This window comes from Triturus cristatus, chromosome 8 (genome assembly GCF_964204655.1).
Source record: "Triturus cristatus chromosome 8, aTriCri1.1, whole genome shotgun sequence".
Taxonomy (NCBI): Eukaryota; Metazoa; Chordata; class Amphibia; order Caudata; family Salamandridae; genus Triturus; species Triturus cristatus.
The window spans coordinates 1,502,512,849-1,502,531,580 of NC_140591.1; the positions used below are offsets into that span (position 1 = coordinate 1,502,512,849).

At 44.1% G+C, this 18,732-nt stretch overlaps 1 long non-coding RNA gene across 2 annotated transcripts in view; it reads left to right on the forward strand.

Annotated features, from left to right (window-relative positions):
• LOC146806012 (uncharacterized) overlaps positions 1-18,732 on the forward strand; it is a 910,525-nt gene that overhangs the window by 722,944 nt on the left and 168,849 nt on the right. The window lies entirely within an intron of this gene.

The following is an 18,732-nucleotide window of genomic DNA, read 5'->3' on the forward strand; positions in this document are numbered from 1 at the left end:
GCACAGCGTGTAGCTCTGTGTGCGCTGTTGTACCCCCTCTCACCTGCAGTTGATGGATTCAGGTACGGTGTGAGGATGTAGTCTCGTACAGCATACGCACTGTCACCTGCGGGGCATAAGCAGATTAATGTTCAATAGTGTCCTGCCACTGCATCACTCTACTGCCTCTGTGTGTGTTTAACAGGCATTTACCTAGCAGATAGCCCTCTCCAAAATCACCATTTGTGAGTCTGCGATGTAATGCACAGTGGCGAAACATGAATGAGTCGTGTGTGCTTCCAGGGTATTTGGCCACAATATCAGTGATTAAGTGTTGGGCATTGCACACTACCTGGATGTTCAGGGAATGATATGACTTTCTGTTGCGAAATACATACTCATTATGTGAGGGGGGTGAAATAGCGATATGTGTCCCATCTATGCAGCCAATGACATGGGGGAATTGTGCAATTTGGTAGAAATCTTGCTTGGTCTGATCCAGTGCCTGTGCTGTGCTAGGAAATTGTATGTGGTGATGCAGCCTCTGTACCATTGCATCCAGGAAAGCGTGGAAGAAGCGCGAAAGTGCACTTTGGGAGACACCTCCTGCTGTGGCAATGACCCCCTGGAAACTACCTGATGCCAGGAGGTGCAGTGAGCACAGCACCTGTACATGGGTGGGAATGGAGTGTGCCCTGCGTGTGGGGTGGTCAAGTATGGGTGTCAGTTCAGCAATTAAATCCAGGATGCTGTCTGGGTGCAGCCTGTAGTTGACATGGATCTCCTCATCGGTCACTTGGAAGAGGGTGATGCGTGCTCTGTAGATCCTTTCCTGGCGTCTCCGTCTCTGTGTGGCATCCCTGATTCGCAGCCTCCTGGCTATCACGTACAGCCCAGCCATGGTGGAAAGGCCCTGTGGCATTGTGGGCCTGTTTAAATAGGTTGCAGTGGGTTACCACCTGCTCAGTGTTGATGGTAATTGGGAAGTGCAAAATTGCGAATTTTGCATAATCGCTATTTGCGAGTTTTCTGAACATGTCATTTTGCGCACTCGCTATTTGCGAGTTCGGTAACAGCGATTTTCGCTAATACTGGTACGCAGACTGCGATTACGCTGATTTATTCGCAGACTCCACTTTCCGCAAAATAGCTAATCGCTAAATTAGCGATTCGCACAGCTCTTCTGCGTATACCTTTCCTACATGGCTCAAGTATGTTTTGCGATCGCAAACACCCAGATTCCTGCGAATCGCACTGTTTGCGATCGCAAAACTGTTTCCTACATATGGCCCTTAGTTACTTTTTAGCAGTAGAGACATAATGTCATTTTGAAATAAGTAGTGTTTCAGCCGATCAATTGCAGTATGGGATAAGGGCCATTTCTCAATCTTGTACACCCAGAGACAGTGCTCTGTTTGCACAACTTGCTCTCTGTCGCTTGTTGTGACACTAGGTACTGCTACAAGGATTTGCAATATTCTATTTAATTAGACAACCACAAAACATATTAATATTTCAGAAGTGCACCTCCGACACTTAGGTCAAGTTTTTAAAAGTCCACTCTTTTCCGTACCTGGGCATAGTTTCTACTGACCACATGTTGTACAGCAATGAATCACTCTACGACTTATCAATCAATATTATATCCATAGTTTTAAGGAACATATTAAAAGAGGACTGCATAAGGTCTGCATCAGGCATTTGTGGAAGTCAATCCATTTCTTTTAAATTCTATGTACTTCCATGTTTTAGTTTTGTTAACTAAAAGATTTCTAGAACAAAAGAACTATAAGGTAAGGTGTACTTCAAGAAAAAATAACTTGCTTTTTGTTACACCTGTCAGCCTTAGGGTGGTCTTCCCCAACTTTTTTGCCACTCATCGTCACCCTTTTTGCTGCACTTATTTTTGTTTGCTTTAGGACTATGTGCACTTTACCACTGCTCCCCAGTGATAAACAGCTTGTGCTCACTCTCCTAAACCATGCTTACATTGGCTCATACCCAATTCCATATTTAATTTACTTAGACGTTTTTTGTAAAATGGTATACCATATTCCCAGGGCCTGTAAATTAAATTCTACCAGTGGGATTGCAGAATGTCTTGTGTCACCCACTTAAATAGCACCTTACAACATATGCTAGGTCTGCTGCCTGAATGCAGTTTCAACCTGCAATGTCAACTTGGTATTAAGGCCCCTTTATTTATATATCAATCACCCCAACGGGCATGGTGCTGTGTAATTGAAAGGTTTGACATGTACTTTCAAATTTTACGTGTCTTGGTAGTGAAAAAATCCCAAATTCGTTTTTCACTACTGTGAGGCTACCCCTCCCATAGGTTAACATTGGAGATTCAATTTACAATTTACAATTTATAATCTTTATTCGGTTCTTAAAAAGACACCATAAAAGCGCAAATACAATATATATATACACAAATTAAAAACACAGCAAGTGATATACAGTTTAAAAATATAAATATTAAAATTTTCTGTACTCAGGTAGAGGGCCAGGGGATCTGAAGAGTTTTAAATGTTCAAATCACGTTTAGGGGCCAATATCTCTGGTGTTCCTCAGTCTTGTTGCAATTCGAATAAAGTTTATCGTGCAAAACAGGGTATAAGCGTCCTCCGCTTCCTGTAGGAATCTCAGCGCCAGTTTTGCGTGTTTAAATTTTTGCTCTTTCAGGATTCCCACCAGGAACTTGCGTCTTGGCATCGTGTAGAATGGACACAGTAAAACAAAATGGAGGGTATCCTGCGGAGATCTAAGATCGCAGCCGCAGGTACCCTTCTCTTCCACTGTGTGGGTAAACCCGGATGGCACTGCAAGGATATGGTGTAACATGTTAATTCTGAAACGGGTCATGAGGTAGCGATCCTGCGCGTTGTACATGACCCTCAGATAGGGTTCCATGCCTTGCTTCGCAGTGAGGTCGTTATACGAGTGATTAGTGGGTTTATGCTTCTCTTTTTCAGCCCTTGATGTCTTCAGGTGTATAAGAAAAAGTTTTTTAACCAAGATCTTGCTCTCCAGGGTCAGAGAGTCGGGGGATGAGAAGTATTTAGAGCAACCAATCTCTGTTAACGACTTCTTGACAAATTTCAGCCAGGGGATTGCGTGGCCTTTGTCTCTTTTGAGGCAGTCCTCGATGATTTGTCTTGTAAGGGCCGCCTCAGGGTTGGTCCATACTTTCACCCATGCCAGGAGAGGTTTGGATTTGATTTTATCCTCTAAAAAGCGTTCTCCTACCTCTTCGTGTATAATGTGGGCCGAAACACTCTGTGGAACTTTTAGTATTCTTCGTAAGAATTTGTTTTCTTCAGTCTGAAGCGGCTGTGCTTTTTTACCCAGGAAGCCCCACACTTCTGCCCCATAACTTACTTTCGCACAGCAGATGGATCTGTATAAGGTCAAAATTTGTTCCGGGGACCATTTCCCTAATCTTTGCCCATACCCCATGATTGCTCCTACTGCAGCTGCCAGTTTTGTAGAGTGCTTCTCAATCAGGGGTTTGAACGATAAGTCGTGATCGAATAACACCCCCAAGTATGTAAAAGACTTGACCTGGTCTATTTTATGTGACCCGATGTTATAGGTGAAAGTTCCTTTTGTGGGTTTCCCAGATGACATAATATAGGACTTTTCCAGGTTTGTTGCCAGGTCCAGTTTGTCCATGAATTTGACAAACCCGTCAATTAGTTTTTGCAGTCCCAGAGGTGTTCTAGAGAGCAGGACCGCGTCATCGGCGTAGAGTAGTACGGGCACTGCTCGGTGACCAATTTGGGGTGAGTCAACTTTGAGCTTAAGGAGGTCCTTTTCCAATGCGTTAATGTAAATAGAGAAAAGGAAGGGCGCGAGGATGCATCCCTGCCTTACTCCACTATTGCAGGTGAAAGGATCGGTCTTTTTACCTTCCTGGCTGTACCTTACACTTGCAGAGGTGTTCCGGTGGAGGTTTTGTAGAGTGTCGACTAGTGATTGGTCCACTCCTAGATCCTTTAGCATAGCCCAGAGCTTTCTCCTGTTTACACGATCGAAGGCCGCTGAGAGGTCCATAAACCCCATATGTATTGACCCCCTCCCGGCGATGGTATATTTTGCAATCAGGAGGTATAGATTTAGGCATTGATCGGTGGTAGATCTGCCTTTCCTGAAACCGTATTGAATTTCGGAGAGGATTTGTTGCTCCTCTGCCCAATCTTGCAATCTCGATAGGATGACTCGCCCCAGGACCTTGGCTGTCACGTCGATGAGGGAAATAGGTCGATAGCATTGGGGGTCATCACGGTTGCCTTTTTTATAGATGGGGACTATGGTCGCCGTTGACCAGGACTGGGGGAGGCCTACCTCCCCTGCCTCATTTAGCACCCTCGTAAGTAACGGAGCCCATAGTTCAGGTCTACTTAGGAATAGGTCTGGTGGGATTCCGTCCGGGCCCGCCGCTTTATTTTTGCTGAGCCCGGTTATTCCTAGTTCGACCTCCTTCAGGGTGAAATTTAGCTTTACGGGCTGATGGGCCTCCGCTAGCTCCTCCTGGGGTGCCTTGTTTGAATGGTTATATAAGCTCTGGAAATGTTTCTGCCATTGTTCCGGCAGAATGGTGTTCATGATTTTAGGAGCCCCTTGGTCCTGGAAGCAGGGGGCGTTGATCACTTTCCAGAAGGCAATAGAGTCTTTTCTTTCTGCGGCGTCCCTTAAGTCTTCCCAAGCCTGGTTTTGTATACTTTGCTTTCGTGCCTTCAGAGCTTTTTTGTATTCAGCTCTGTTCCGTGCCACCTTCGTTTTGTCCCTTGGTTGGGCGTGTAGGCTATCCTTCAGGTTTTTCAGCGCCTTTGTACAATTTGAGTCAAACCAACGGGGGTTTAGGGGTATTTTATTCTTAGCTCCTGTGGTATGTAAGGAGTTATTTACAACCTGCGCAATTTCTTCAAATGCCTTCACCACCTCAGCTCCGGTTACACAGGGGTCAAGACATTTATCGATTGCTGCTGGGGCTTCGAGTAATAGTCTTTTAAGAAAACTGTCCGCATCAATTTTGGCCCATTTGATTCTTCTACCCTGGTCCACTACTCTTTCCATAATGGCAGGTCTCTTTTGGAGTGAAAAAACAAAACCTTCCATTTTAATGATCACCGGATTGTGATCACTGAAGCTGCTGGCCTCTATGATGATTGTACTGATGCTTCTTTTTAGATTGGGAGAGACTAGTGCAAAGTCGATGTAAGAGTGACAACCTCTTCCTTTGAATGTTGGGGTTAATTCTCCTTTCTCGTTTAGGGTAACAAGGTCTAGAGTTTGGATTAGGTTGTGCCTTTTCATAAGTCTTTCTAAATCCCAGCCCTCTGTTGAATGGGTAAAGTGAGGGCCTTTCATGATCGTGCATCTTGACCAGTCGTTGTTGAAGGGTATTAGTTTCTCACAAAGGTGACAATTGAAATCTCCCATTAGTATTAAGTCCGTGAGATTTGGTGTCTTAGATAAAAAGTTCAAACAATTTTCTAGTTCATTTATGGCTATACCCTTCTCCGTTATAGCCGGTGCGTTGTACCAGTTCATTAGCAGGAATGTTAAACTTGGTGAGGTGAACCTTAGTACTTGGAGGTTGTGTGTGGCCCATTTGGTGTTGGACCAGGTGCCCTTGATGTCTAGATTGACGTAGACCGCGAGCCCCCCACTTGCTCTCCCCGAAGTAGCTTTTTTTGCAGGAACGAAGAAGCTTTTGTAGCCTTCCAGGCTGAAGGCGTGCGGTTCAGTGGCCCAGGTCTCTTGCAGGCATAAAATATGGAATTTGCTTATATAGCTGCGCCAGTCCTGAGATGCGAACTTGGCCGCTAGCCCTGCGATGTTCCAGGTAGCTATTAGTAGATTGTCATGGAACATGACCTTGGGTGTTCTTTTTCCCTCGCCTTGCAAAGGCTTTGATTGTTTATCCGTTGCGGCCTGTAGGGGGTAGCGATTCTTCTATGAGTAGAATGGGAGTTATCTGTTGTGGGATTTATCCCCTCCTCTTTTCCCCGGATGGTATTCGGTGGTGTGCTACTGCCTCCTATGGTGTGCACAGGATCCAAAGCATCAGTTTGGCCCTGGTCGGTTCCTTCTTTTATCCCTGTTGATGGTAGAGTTGACTCCTTCCTGTATTTGATTTTTGGAGGTGAACAGCCCAATCTCTGTCAGTCCACCCCTTCCAGTGTACTGAACCTGTTCCAGTGGGCGTACTGTGTAATGGGGGAGTCATAAGTTGGGAATACAGGATTTGGCCTTTGCCATTGAGGTGGGCCATATTGGGAACCCAAATGCGATGTTCTGTCAGGACCAATATTCTGCCTGGGCCTTTGAGGTGCAAAAGGGTAAAAGTAGGATAGATGAACCGGGTGAATTTGTGATCGAGTATAACTCGGGGGGGCGTTGCAGATGAAGTTAACAGCCGCCCTGTCTCTAAAGTTCACCGTAATAATATCCCCTGCAATGGTCTTGATACCTTTTGCCGATCCACTCGCCCCTTCTCACTGCAAGGATTTCCCCGTGGATGTTTAGGGGCAAAGGTCTGTGTATTTGCAGCCACTGTATACATTTGTTTTTTAATTCAATTTGTGATTCCCGTTGACCCTCCTTTAAAGGAGGAATTCCTGTTAGGACGACTACAAAGGGCAATGCCTCAGGCGGAAGATTAATTGTCCTGAAGCATATTGCAGTTTTCTTATCGTTAGTGGTTGTCGCGGTGGGAATCCGTGGGGACTTAGGGTCCACCTTAGGGGTTAGGGCCTTATTTTCTTCTAACATTTGTGAAGATCCGGGTGGAAGTTTATTATTGCCAGTGGGTGTTTGATTTTTATTTTTGCCTACTTGCGGGGTAGAGGCGACCTTTTGTTTTTCCTGAGCTCCTTTCTGCGTGACACTGGTGTTATTGAGCTTAGCCCCCCCATTGGTTGCTAAAGAGACCTTATCTCTTGGTAAACTTATTGGTGTAAGGTCCTTTAGTTTTGTCGAGACCCGTTCCTGCACAGGATGGGTTTTCGGGCTGATCCCCTTATTATTGACCAGTGATGTCAGTCTATCTATTTTTGCTATGAGGGGTTTTAACAGCACCGTGATGGAGTGCTCCAGGTCAAGTTTAAGATCCGCCACCATGTTGGTTATCCAGCATGGTATTCCAGGTGTAGATGGGTTTAAAGGCGTGATCAGATTGTGATTACTGGATTTTACGTGACCTTTTTTCCTCCCTTGTATGTGGCCTTCCCTGTGCGGCGTTTTTTCCGCGGAGGATATGTCTTTATCATAAGTGTTTATTTGAATGCTTGTTTGTGCACCAGGTCTATCCCTGCTGGTTTCAGCGGGCGCCTGGGCACAAGGGAGCTCAGCAAAAGATGGTGGGGTTATGGGCCGGCTAGTGTCCATCTCCTCTGCCAAGTCTTCGGAGGCTTCTGATAGATTAATCAGTGAGTCCTGAGTTTCTTGAATGATAGTTACAGGTGGTAAGGACAATCTTCTCTCGGTGTTAGCTATGGCATCGGAAACCGCCCCTATAGTCTGTTTGAGCATTTTGTCAATGGCAGTAAGGGTCGGTAGAGGGGGTGGATGATCCGATTTGGTTTTTGTGCTCGATCTTAGGGTAGGCATCCTGGTTTTCTTGGTAGTTTTCCTCATTGCAAGGGGTACTATATTGTATTGGGGGGTAGCGGGCAGATATAGCTTGTCTCGAGGGGATGGCCAGTAGTCAGGCTAGTTGCCGTGAAACTGTTAGCGGTGTATTTTTAAAAGGGCAATTTTGGGGGGCTGGCCCAGCCCGGCCTCTTCTGGCCACAGAGGGCCCGCCCTTTGCCCGGGCTTCGCTCGGCGTCCCGCTCGTGTCCCGCTAAGCGTTGCCGCACTTTGTTTGTAGGGGGTGTTGCGGCCGGGGGCGTGGCTTGCTGGGGGTGCGGCCGTGCACACCTGTGCAGCGCGGGGGCTCCTGGTCTCTGTAGTCCCTGCTTCACTCACCCCCAATTACCTTGCACAGTTCTTTGTTCCTCCCGGGTGCTGGATGCTGGGTGTTGACCTGCTGCCTCGACCCCGCACCTGAGCGCCGCGCAGCGGCACCCGCGAAGCGGGTGCTGCAAGCTGTTAACGCGGGACTCAGGCGGTCAATCCCTCCTGGGACACAGGGAGGCTGCGGGAGCAAGTGGCGGTTTTCAACAGTAAGTAAGTCCCACTGTGCTCTGGAAAGTTTCGCTTTTCAACAGCGCTTGGACGGCCGGGGGCATGGCTTGCTGGGGGTGCGGCCGTGCACACCTGTGCAGCGCGGGGGCTCCTGGTCTCTGTAGTCCCTGCTTCACTCACCCCCAATTACCTTGCACAGTTCTTTGTTCCTCCCGGGTGCTGGATGCTGGGTGTAGACCTGCTGCCTCGACCCCACACCTGAGCGCCGCGCAGCGGCACCCGCGAAGCGGGTGCTGCAAGCTGTTAACGCGGGACTCAGGCGGTCAATCCCTCCTGGGACACAGGGAGGCTGCGGGAGCAAGTGGCGGTTTTCAACAGTAAGCAATTCATAAGCAGTAATTTCCAAATGGGAGCAGGTAGCTATGCCATGTTTGGCGCCTTTGGAATTGTGGTGAAAAGCCAGCTGATGTGACCTGCTGTGCACTCTGCAAAACCTGTGCCTGAAGGGAATGCTTTGCTGCCTGGTGCCTGCCTTGAACCCTCAGAGACCAGCTCTGCTGTTGAGCACTTCACCTTCACCTGAACCCAGGACTACCAGAGTAACTCCAAGGGATAGTTTGCTGGTCTCCTGTTCAGAGCCACAGGAACTCAAAAGGCACCCACCATCTTGACTCCGCACCTGGACCCAGCCTGAGTGAGCTCTGAACCTCCAAGAGGTGTCCCAGTGGACCTGGACCCTTGGTAGTGGTGTTAAAGGTGCCTAGATGACCAAATCCCAAAACTGACGACAGATACATTTTGGTCGGAAACCCTGAGAGCCAGGAGCAGACCATCTTCTCCTGCTACATTATTATTAGAAGCAAATCCTTTTTGGCGGTCCTTCGACAAAGGGTATCCAGCCTCGTGGAACTGTCTTTGCTATAGCCCACTGCCTCTTTCAACTGGAGATTTTTGACTTCCATTTTAGAGTTTAGGACCAAAAGCAGAAATCTTCACAGTGGGTTTGACCCAAGGTTATCTGACGATGACGCTCCCTCCTCGGAAATCTCCTGTAGCCTTGCCATGCTCAACGCTCCCTTCTCAGGCACTTTTTCTCAGAATTTCTTCTACGTCCGAAGGTAAGCACTGACTGGGCCCAATCCATTGTGTGTATCTGAACCACGCTCCATCGCAGTCTGTCATATTTTTTTTACTTTGACCTGATTTCGCACTACTAGATATTCAAGGTTGGTGCTTTGACATTTTACGTGGTAGTTTTTACAAAAACAAATAAAAATTCATAAAACCATTTAAACCTATTGAATTTTTGTTTGTTTTGGTGTCAAATAATTGATTAACATTTACTTTGTGTTTCTAAATTTGTTTGGGATTTTTCTTGTATTAGGTTTTTGCTTTAAAACTATTTATGTGCTGCATAAATACCTTACACATAGCCTCTAAGTTAAGCTTGACTGTTTTTTGTGCCTAGTTACTTCGGGTTAAGCACTGGTCAATTTAGTGACTCTTTGTGGTCCATCCTGCAAGTGATTGTGGCTGTTGCTTGACCAGAGCTCACACCCCAGTCAACCAACAACCCGATTTCTCATACCTTCTTATTTAAATCTGGGGGCTTTAAAATCTGGGAAAGATCAAGGGAATAAATAATCAAATCAAAGCTAGCCATCAGACAGTTATAAACATGCCTATGTCTTAAGTGAAGCACCAGGGTCATGAGTTACACAATACTGTGGGAATGTAAGTACAGCTCCATGCAGTATCACCACTTCATTAATATGCAATTAAAATTTAAACTCCCGGAAATGGGGATCAACTGGTTGGAGATGGTTTTACCACACTTTAATGCTCATATTTAACACGTTGTATGAGACAAAACTGTGGTGGGTTTATATGCTGACAATGTATTACTAAATGTTATTAAGTAACCTTAGACCTCATTTTCTTCTCTTTATTTAAGATTGTTGGACTGGTAAGAAAAGATTTTTTTTATGTACTGTCTTTGCTTTACATTATAGCATTGGTGGCTGACATTGGCGGCCCATTGGCAGTTTGCCAGTGCCATGGAAAATCATCTGGTAGCATTGTCTGCCATAGAGCTGTATTGTGAATACTATTAAGACTCCAAGGGTCCTCTTAGAAATGAGTAATTCCATATTTCCATGTGCTTTGAGCAAATAAAATCTCCATAAAGAAAGAAGTGGGTTCTCATTAAATCCATGGACCTTGCCATTTCTATGGCACCAGTAACAGGAATTACTAGCTACATCATGCATTTTAAACCACAATCTTTGCAAATAATTGCTAAAAAGCAAAAGGCTCTGAAAGGGCACGTATTACATTTTTAATCCTCTCCTGATGTGCCAAGATATCTAAACCTAACACTCTGCAGGAGTTGACCGCATTTTTCCAAAGTGCACTATGGATGTCACTACATTTGAAAAACTAGCATCATTGTGCCAGGGCTAGCATTTTCCTATAGAAGCCCCCAATATTCCAGTGCCAGAATGTTTCAATTTATGCCAATCATATACCACAAACGATCATTCCACAGCCTGCCATGGGCTTGGCCTGTCTCATTACATGGCCAAAAAGAACAGCCTCCTTGTATATGGGCCCTCTGTTGTGCAGGAGAGCTGTATAGCAGCAAGCAAGTAGTCACAGGTCTCCTATTGACGGATTGTTGCCTGACGAGGCTGGCATCATATTGCTTGTGAATCATCAAAGGGGTCATGTCTGTAGCTGGATGACTGTGATTATTTACAAGCAATTTTATAGACATATGTTGTCTGCTACACGTGACACTGGCAAGGCCCATCCTGATCAGAGCAACTATGTAATTCCAAGATCTCCTGTCGTAGTTCCCTGGTCAAGTCTAGACAAGGTAAGCTAAGCTCTCTAAGTGCAGCGCTGTAGTCTCTGTCCTCAATAAGCAGAGGCTGCCACTATTAAACTTGGCCTCATGTAAGATTAAAAAAATAGTGTTCACTTTTGCTGATGCTGATTCAAACACTGCCTACGCCAAAATGAATATATATGCTGAGTATGGAACATTGAGAGTTGATGTTCAATGTGCATACAGAGCATACATTTTAATTTAGATTCAGTCAGATCAGTGTTGACTAGACACAAGTCAAGATTGTCACTTCCAGGATGAAGAGTGGCTTGGAATGGGTAAACGTGATATGTATCCTGTGACAGTGGCACTTCAGTGACCAAGTGTTAACAGGAGGGGTCTGATGAAGCAAAGCAAAGTGTGTTTATGGCAAAATGCAGCAATGTGCATGAGACACCCAAAGTGCTGTTTGGTGATGCACTTGGAAGGCTAGCCATATGATATACAGTCTAGCATTTTTGACAGCTCCTTGCAGCACTTAAGTGTAGTTAATTGGCAGCCACTTGAAGCACTGCTTAGTAGAATGTGTTTTGTTGGTTTATCCTTGGTGTATCCTTAAACATTGTACAGTTGAGATACAGTTTTAGCTCTTCGATCGTCTTACAACAGGAGCCATAAAGAGTACAATACAATTTGTTGGCAATCATGAAATGTCACACATAAACAAACTGGCAGCCAGGCACTGGCTCTGCATAGCTGCTGATTGAGAAGACCTTTACTTGTGAGGATCATCATCACAATGGACTTCATAAACATAATGCACCTGAGAGGACTGGTGATAATAAGCAACTTCAATCCCACCCCCTATAAGTTTACATTCTGTGTAAATGGGAGGTTGGCATGGTACCTGGCAGGGATTGCAGGGAGTAGGGTAGGGAGGCTCAGAGCAATATATTAGTATCCACCTAGAGTGTAATATGCCTGAAGTGATCCCAGCTCTGTAACTATTTGAGTCTGAGCTCTAAAAACTGAAATTGAAGAAATAGTATGTTTCCAATAAGTGTGTAGGTAAATAGGAGTATGGGCCAGTGGGTGGCAGGGGTTGGAGAAAGTGATGTGGGGAGGTTGTCCGAGGACAGCTCTGAACAATATATTTGTGCCCTACTCTGTACAGGGTAGAGCTGGAACATAAACTATATGTACGCTTTGACTCTCTCAATCATATTTTTGGACAAGTGTTGTTTTTTTAAAACCAAAAAATTATTCAAGTAGGAGTAAAACCACCAGGCCTACCACCCAAGCTTTGGTTAGTTTATTTCTAACAAAGCTAGAACTTGAGAAATTGTATATTCGGTGTCTGAAATGGCAAGGTAATTTCTATTGGATCTAAAACAGAACTAACCTGTTTGATATTCAGCAAATTCCATTATAATAATCTAAGAATTTTTTATTTTAGCAAGTAATTTTGCTGCACCGCCGAACGCCAATTCAAAAGGGCAGGAATGTACTGCATTTACAAGATACAGTGCATTATTGTCCTTTCTACCGGTCCACAATTTGCTGCCAAGCACCAAAACAAGCACCCTTGTACAATGGTGCAGGGTGTCTGTGTTGTTGGCTTTTGCCACTTTTCGTGGCTTCATGAATATGATGGTCTAATTTGTGCCTTCAAGCGTCACAAAAGTGAAGATTCAGAGGTGCAAATTTGGTGCAAGGGAATTGCAAATAATACCCCTATATTTTTTTTCTCTTAGGACTGGAAGGAGTTTTGTTTTGTAGGCAGCCAATCAGAATCAATGTGGGTAGCCCACACATCTCTGGACTGCTGTTTTACAATCCAAGGAAGGGGAGGGGCAGCCCAAATCAGCTGCATTCTCTATATGGATAAGAAATCTCTTCATGTCCCTAGATCATCTGCGCAACACAGATCAAAAGAGCTCTGTCTGCTATCATTTGCTGGCAGATGTGCAATGTGTTTCTCTCTGCTTTTATGACCCATTGTATGACAGCCGATGCATTGGTTTCCCAAAGTACCTCTGCCCATTTACCTCCCATGCACCCTCTCTTTTTGCCTTTTTAGGTTGTGTTTAAGCGTACAACCTCATGTATACTTTATCATACTTCTCTGTGGGCTCAAAACCATGCCCCTGCTATTCATTTGTTTGTTTGAGTTTCCTTTAGAAATCCTTGCTTGCTAGTGGTTAGTCTTGCCTCTTTGTCCCTCCTTTTTCTCCTTGTTCCCCCCAGGCAGCAGGGACTGTATCAGTATGCTTGGTTATGTTCATCTTTGAGTGGGGGGACTATTTTAAAACTTTTTTTTCTGCCCTGCTCGTGTTACACTGTGGGTGCTTCAGGCCCGTAGCTGCTTGCATTTTAGCACAGCATTCATCCCTACCACCTCCTCCCAAGCTGGAAATGACTAGCTGTTATGCTCCAATCCGAGCTGCAACAAGGATGTTCTGCTAATTGTTTAGGCTGTGCTGTCGCTGAGGAATGTGGTTAATGAGAGTCAGAGGCAGGAATCTTCTAAAAGTGTAGGCAGCCTGCAAATGTTTACTTTAATATTCTCCAAGCACTGACGGACATTTTTGTGCCATTTTTGCTCCTCTATCAGCACCAGCTCCTAGAGGCAGGCATTTCAGGCTCACAGTTAAATTCCAGCAGCCTGCGCTTCCACCTCCCCAATTTTGCATCCCGCCCAGCTCCCATCCTCTTCCTTGGAGAGGCTCTGCTTGGCTCAGAACTGAGCTCCCACTCATCCTAAACATATACATAGTTCTGAGAAGCACTCCCAGCCCTGGTATGGGGAATCACTAAAACAATTGAGACAGGAATGTCGCAAACAGGAGCGAAAAGGGCAAAAGAATAATGAGGGTAACGTAATGAAGGAGTATAAAATTAAATTAGCAGAAAACAAACAGCTTATTCTGACAACCAAGTCAGGTTACTACTGTGAACAAACTAGAGTAGCCTGTGATGCAAACAAAATGCTTTTTAAGGTTATAAAAAACCTCACAGCACCCGTTAGCATCAATGTAGCGACTAAAAATCAGGAATTTTGTGACTCAGTTGCTCACTTCTCTCAGGAGAAGGTCATTATTATTCATAATCAGTTAGCTACCTTTTCTAATGTCCCCATACATACAATGCAATGCCCCAATCTGGAGCTGGAAAACAATGTTTAATAGCTTTAATCCACCTGCTGCAGTACAGATAAGGAAATTGATTCCCATTATTAAATCAGGTTCCCCTAATGATCCATGCCCACCCAAGATATTTCACATGGCACCAGAACCTCTCGCACATCGACTGGCCGATATTATGGCAGCCCTGTGCAAGCCGGGAATTTTCCTTAATGGCTGGAAATTAGCATCAGTGCTTCTGCTTTTAAAGAAACCTAATCTCGACACAAAAGAGTTGGGCAACGATAGAACCATTTCTAGGCTACCCTTCCAGGCTAAACTGGCAGACAAAGTCCCCAATCAACAATTAATGGACTACATTGATAGTAACCGCGTAGTGGATGATACCCAGTTTGGTTTTTCAGAGAAAACATAGTACTGAATCAGCATTGGTAACGGCAACAGAAGAAATAGGAGCTACTCTTGATCTTGGAGGAAATGCAGCTCTGGTATTATTGGACCTCTCAGCATCGTTTGACACAGTAAACCACTGGGTGCTGGTTGGTTGACCATCTGCTGAGCATGGGAATAGGGGGTACAGCACTGAGCTTTTTATAGTCCTTTTTGACGAACAGGCAGCAAAATATCTAGGTGGGGAATTTTACTTCTCAATTTTACTATCTGCCCTGTGGGGTACCGCAAGGCTAATCCCTAAGCCCCACGTTGTTTAATTTGTATGTCACTCCACTAGCTAAGCTTATTAAGTCCTTTTCTTTTCCCATGGAATCCTATGCAGATCACACGCAGATTATAGCATCTCTTGCTAAAAACACAATTGACTCCGGGGACTCTTTTAGGGTCTGTATGCAGGAAGTAAATAAATAGATGAATAATAACTCATTGATGTTGAATTCCTCCAAAACTGAGCTTATTCTATTTGGAAATAACCCTTCTTTTTGGTCACAGTCTTGGTGGCCATTGGAACTAGGAGCACATTCTATCCCGGTCCCAAAGGTTAAAAACCTAGGGATCCAAATAGATAAAAATCTGACGTTTCAGCAGCAAATTTCTAAAGTCATCACGGCCTCCTACTACTTGCTGAGACTTATAAAACAAATTGAGAAATATCTGCCCTTTGAACTCCTAAAAACTGTGGTAATTTCATTAGTTGTGACGAGTATAGACTATTCTAATAGCCTTTACCTTAACATCTCAGTCAGACTCCAAAAGAGGGGGGCAGGGGAGTTTCTTTAGATCAACTGCTTTGCTATGGACTTTAAGCATAAGTCGAAGCAAAGTGTTTGTGAATCGGGCCATATGTATTGTAGGTTCTTGCTGTAACAACAGAAGTATAAACAGATTACAGCGACCAGTAATGCACACAGCCTTTGCCCTTTAATCCTGCTGGGTGGAAGGCTTAGTATAAGGCATATTTTTTGTGACCTTTGGTCAAATGGTAAAACTACCACCCATGTTATAAATCTATGTCTTATTTCCCTGTACTTTCTCAGCTTCATCAGATTCTTTGTTGCCATAACCAAACTATAACCCTGTACTCTAAATGCAGTCTCTCTAATTGAGTATAAAGTGGATTTTTTTTACCTGCGTATCTCTACTTGCTTCTTCCGAATTTGCATTTCTGATTTTTTTGCTGCTGAATCACATAGGCTGCTCATTTGTATGGGAAAAATGTTGTTTTGTTGTGTGGTGATGTTATATGGTGACAATGTATAATTAAGTGTTACTAACTAATCCTATACATCACTTTCTGCTCTTTAAGTGGCAACCTCCGGTAAGAACATATTTTTATTACATACTCTCTTCTCTTATACAGTGTTGCATTGGTGGTTGACTTTAGTGGCCCATTGCCTTTGTCCTGTGAAATCATCTGGCAACTCTGTCTGCCACAAAGTCATAAGCTGATTACGATGGGGACCCTAAGGGTCCTCTTAGAAAACAGGAATTTCATGAGCCAGGGATTCCTAAGATCCACCCATCTCTACTCTTGACCTTGTCTACTTGGAGCACATCAAACTTCCAGAAGAAGCAACTAGGTCCGCAATAAATCTATGGATCTTGTCATTTTTATGGCACATATAGCACGATTTTCTAATTTCAAAGGGCAAATCGTAATGAGTCTCTTAACATGGCCATTTCAAAACGCATTTTTCATATGTTTGCTTTGAATTAAAATTGTAGTTTTTCTTGAAATATTGCTTCCAAGCAGGCCTCTTTGGTGGTCATTTTCATTGTCAGTATTATTAGTGCAAACATTAACACATATAGCGTTTGTACTTAGTGCGTGTGGACTGTGCGCCTGTGTTTCACAGGTTTTAGCCTAATTTAATGTAATTTGCCCCATCAGTAAACAATGTGCTGTAATGGAAATACCTATGAAACATGTGGCCAGGGATGTTTAGCACTGGCTGTGTAAATACCTGGTGGAGAACCACTTTACATGTCACTACCATCACCACAGTGAACTCCAAATCCCAATGCACTTGGGAAAACAGGTGATAATGTGCCAGCTGTGCTTCCACCTCTGTAAATGTTGGAGTCTGGGCTCTGAAAACTGAAGGTGAAGAGACAGTAGGTTTCCAATATAGAGTGCAGGTAAATGAGAGCAGTGGGCCTGTGCGTGACAGGGTTTGGAGCAAGTGGGTGGGGTAGAAAGGTTGTCTGAGGGCAGATCAGAGAAATATATTTGTATTCAATATGGGTACTGCTCCACGCAACAATTAAATACAGTGCTTAATTTGTAAAACAATAAGTGCCAGGTCCCTAATCATTGGGCAACTGCAGCTTGCAACGCTTATTGCCCCTGCCTGCACTGCCAGTGACAATTCTAACACAACTTACTAAAGATTTTCACACTTACAAGTGTGGCAATTCAGACTATTCCATGTCCCCAATGCTATAAGAATGGATTGGGCAGCAGGTATTAGTCATTTTTACTGTATATTGAGCGAATAAACAACTGTTGTTGTCCTCATCTCTAAATTTTGCTATAGAGCTCCACCAGATGGCAGACTGCCAAAAGTCCCAGTTTGGACAATTAGGTAGCAGTGCAGAGCACTGGAAACCACCGGCTCAAATTTAGCACAGATTAAACGGGGTGAAGACGGAATACAATCTATACAGTTTTTGTCTATAGCAGTCATATTTTTAGATAAGTGTTTGATTTTTTGGACCATCAAAATATTCAAGCAGCAGTTAAAACACTGAGCATACCAGTCAATCTGTGGATAGTTTATTCCTAATAAAACTGGAACTTAATCAATTTATGAAATGGAAACGTTATTTCCATTGGAGCTAAAACAGTGTTGGCCCGTTTGATATCCTGCAATCTGGAATTGCTATTTTTATTTTAGGCCTGGGGGCAGTTTATGTTCGTGGGAAGCCAATTAGAGTCAATGTGGGTAGCTGCACCTCTGTGGACTGGCATTTTGAAGTACAGGGATGTGATGGGCAGGCCAAACCGGTGGTTTTCTTTATATGGATAAGAAATATCTCCATGCCCCTGGATCATCTGCAGAGCACATTTTTTTAAAGCAATTAAGATCTGCAAGCAAAAAAAAATGAGTAGCTTTTACTAATTATTCTGATGGAATATGGAACCCAGAAGTACATGTATTTTTAAAGGTTAATGTTAGAATCCTATTTTGATATTCTGGGAACACTTACATTAAATGTCATGTTGTAAATTAACTTTAGTGGGTAGCCATTTTAAAACTGAATGTTTTCTTGTCTACCCAGCGCATATTTTGTAACTTGTCATTTCATCTTGCAAATGTTTCACACTTTAGTGATGCAAGATGCTGTGAGACAACCTGTATTTAAAGAATTGTGAGGCTTTCACTGGTTACAAAATAATAAACACAATACACATTTTTCACGTTGGCAGGTTGCAACTTGCTGCAAGTCTAATTTCTGTTTTGCCTGAATCTCCACTCACAGATTTTTTGTAAAATACATTTTTATTGTATTTATTGGTCATCCAGAATCACAATACAATTATGGCAGTAGGTATACTTCACAGGAGAATATGGCAAAATGCCAATACATTCCGTTTAAAGGTGGAAAACATTCATAGCATAAACTTTGTATTTATGATACATATTACCATGTCCGGACAAAACATCAGCTACTCATGGATATAAATCACAACACAAAACTCTTAAAAAGACCCACTCCTCCCCCCCAGGGTCGTCTAGAGGAAAATCCCTCCCACACCATGTGCCGTATGTTGGGCTACATCTTCCTGTTGTTGCAGGTTCACTACATTCTCGGACTGTATATTCCCAAGCGATACCAGCACCTCAGTCTCAGTATTGTCAGCCTGCGTCCCCTCCACCTCCTGTGAGGTGAGGACCCCTCTAGTGGGGACTTATGTAATCATGGCATACCAGGACCTCGCATCATCTTCCAATTTGTCATCCTTCCTAACTCATTTCATGTGGCTTAGCTCCGCCGTCGCCGATTCCCCATAAGTCTTTGGCCCGACTCTCCACCATGGGGGCGTCAAGCTCATCCACCTAATTGCTATTCTCCGTTTAACCAGTACGAGCCTCAGCTGGAGAAATTTCCTTGTAAGTTTTTTCCCTTTAGGGCTAGGAAGGAGCCCCAGCAGTATCTCCTTGATCAAGTGGGGCAGCGTCCATC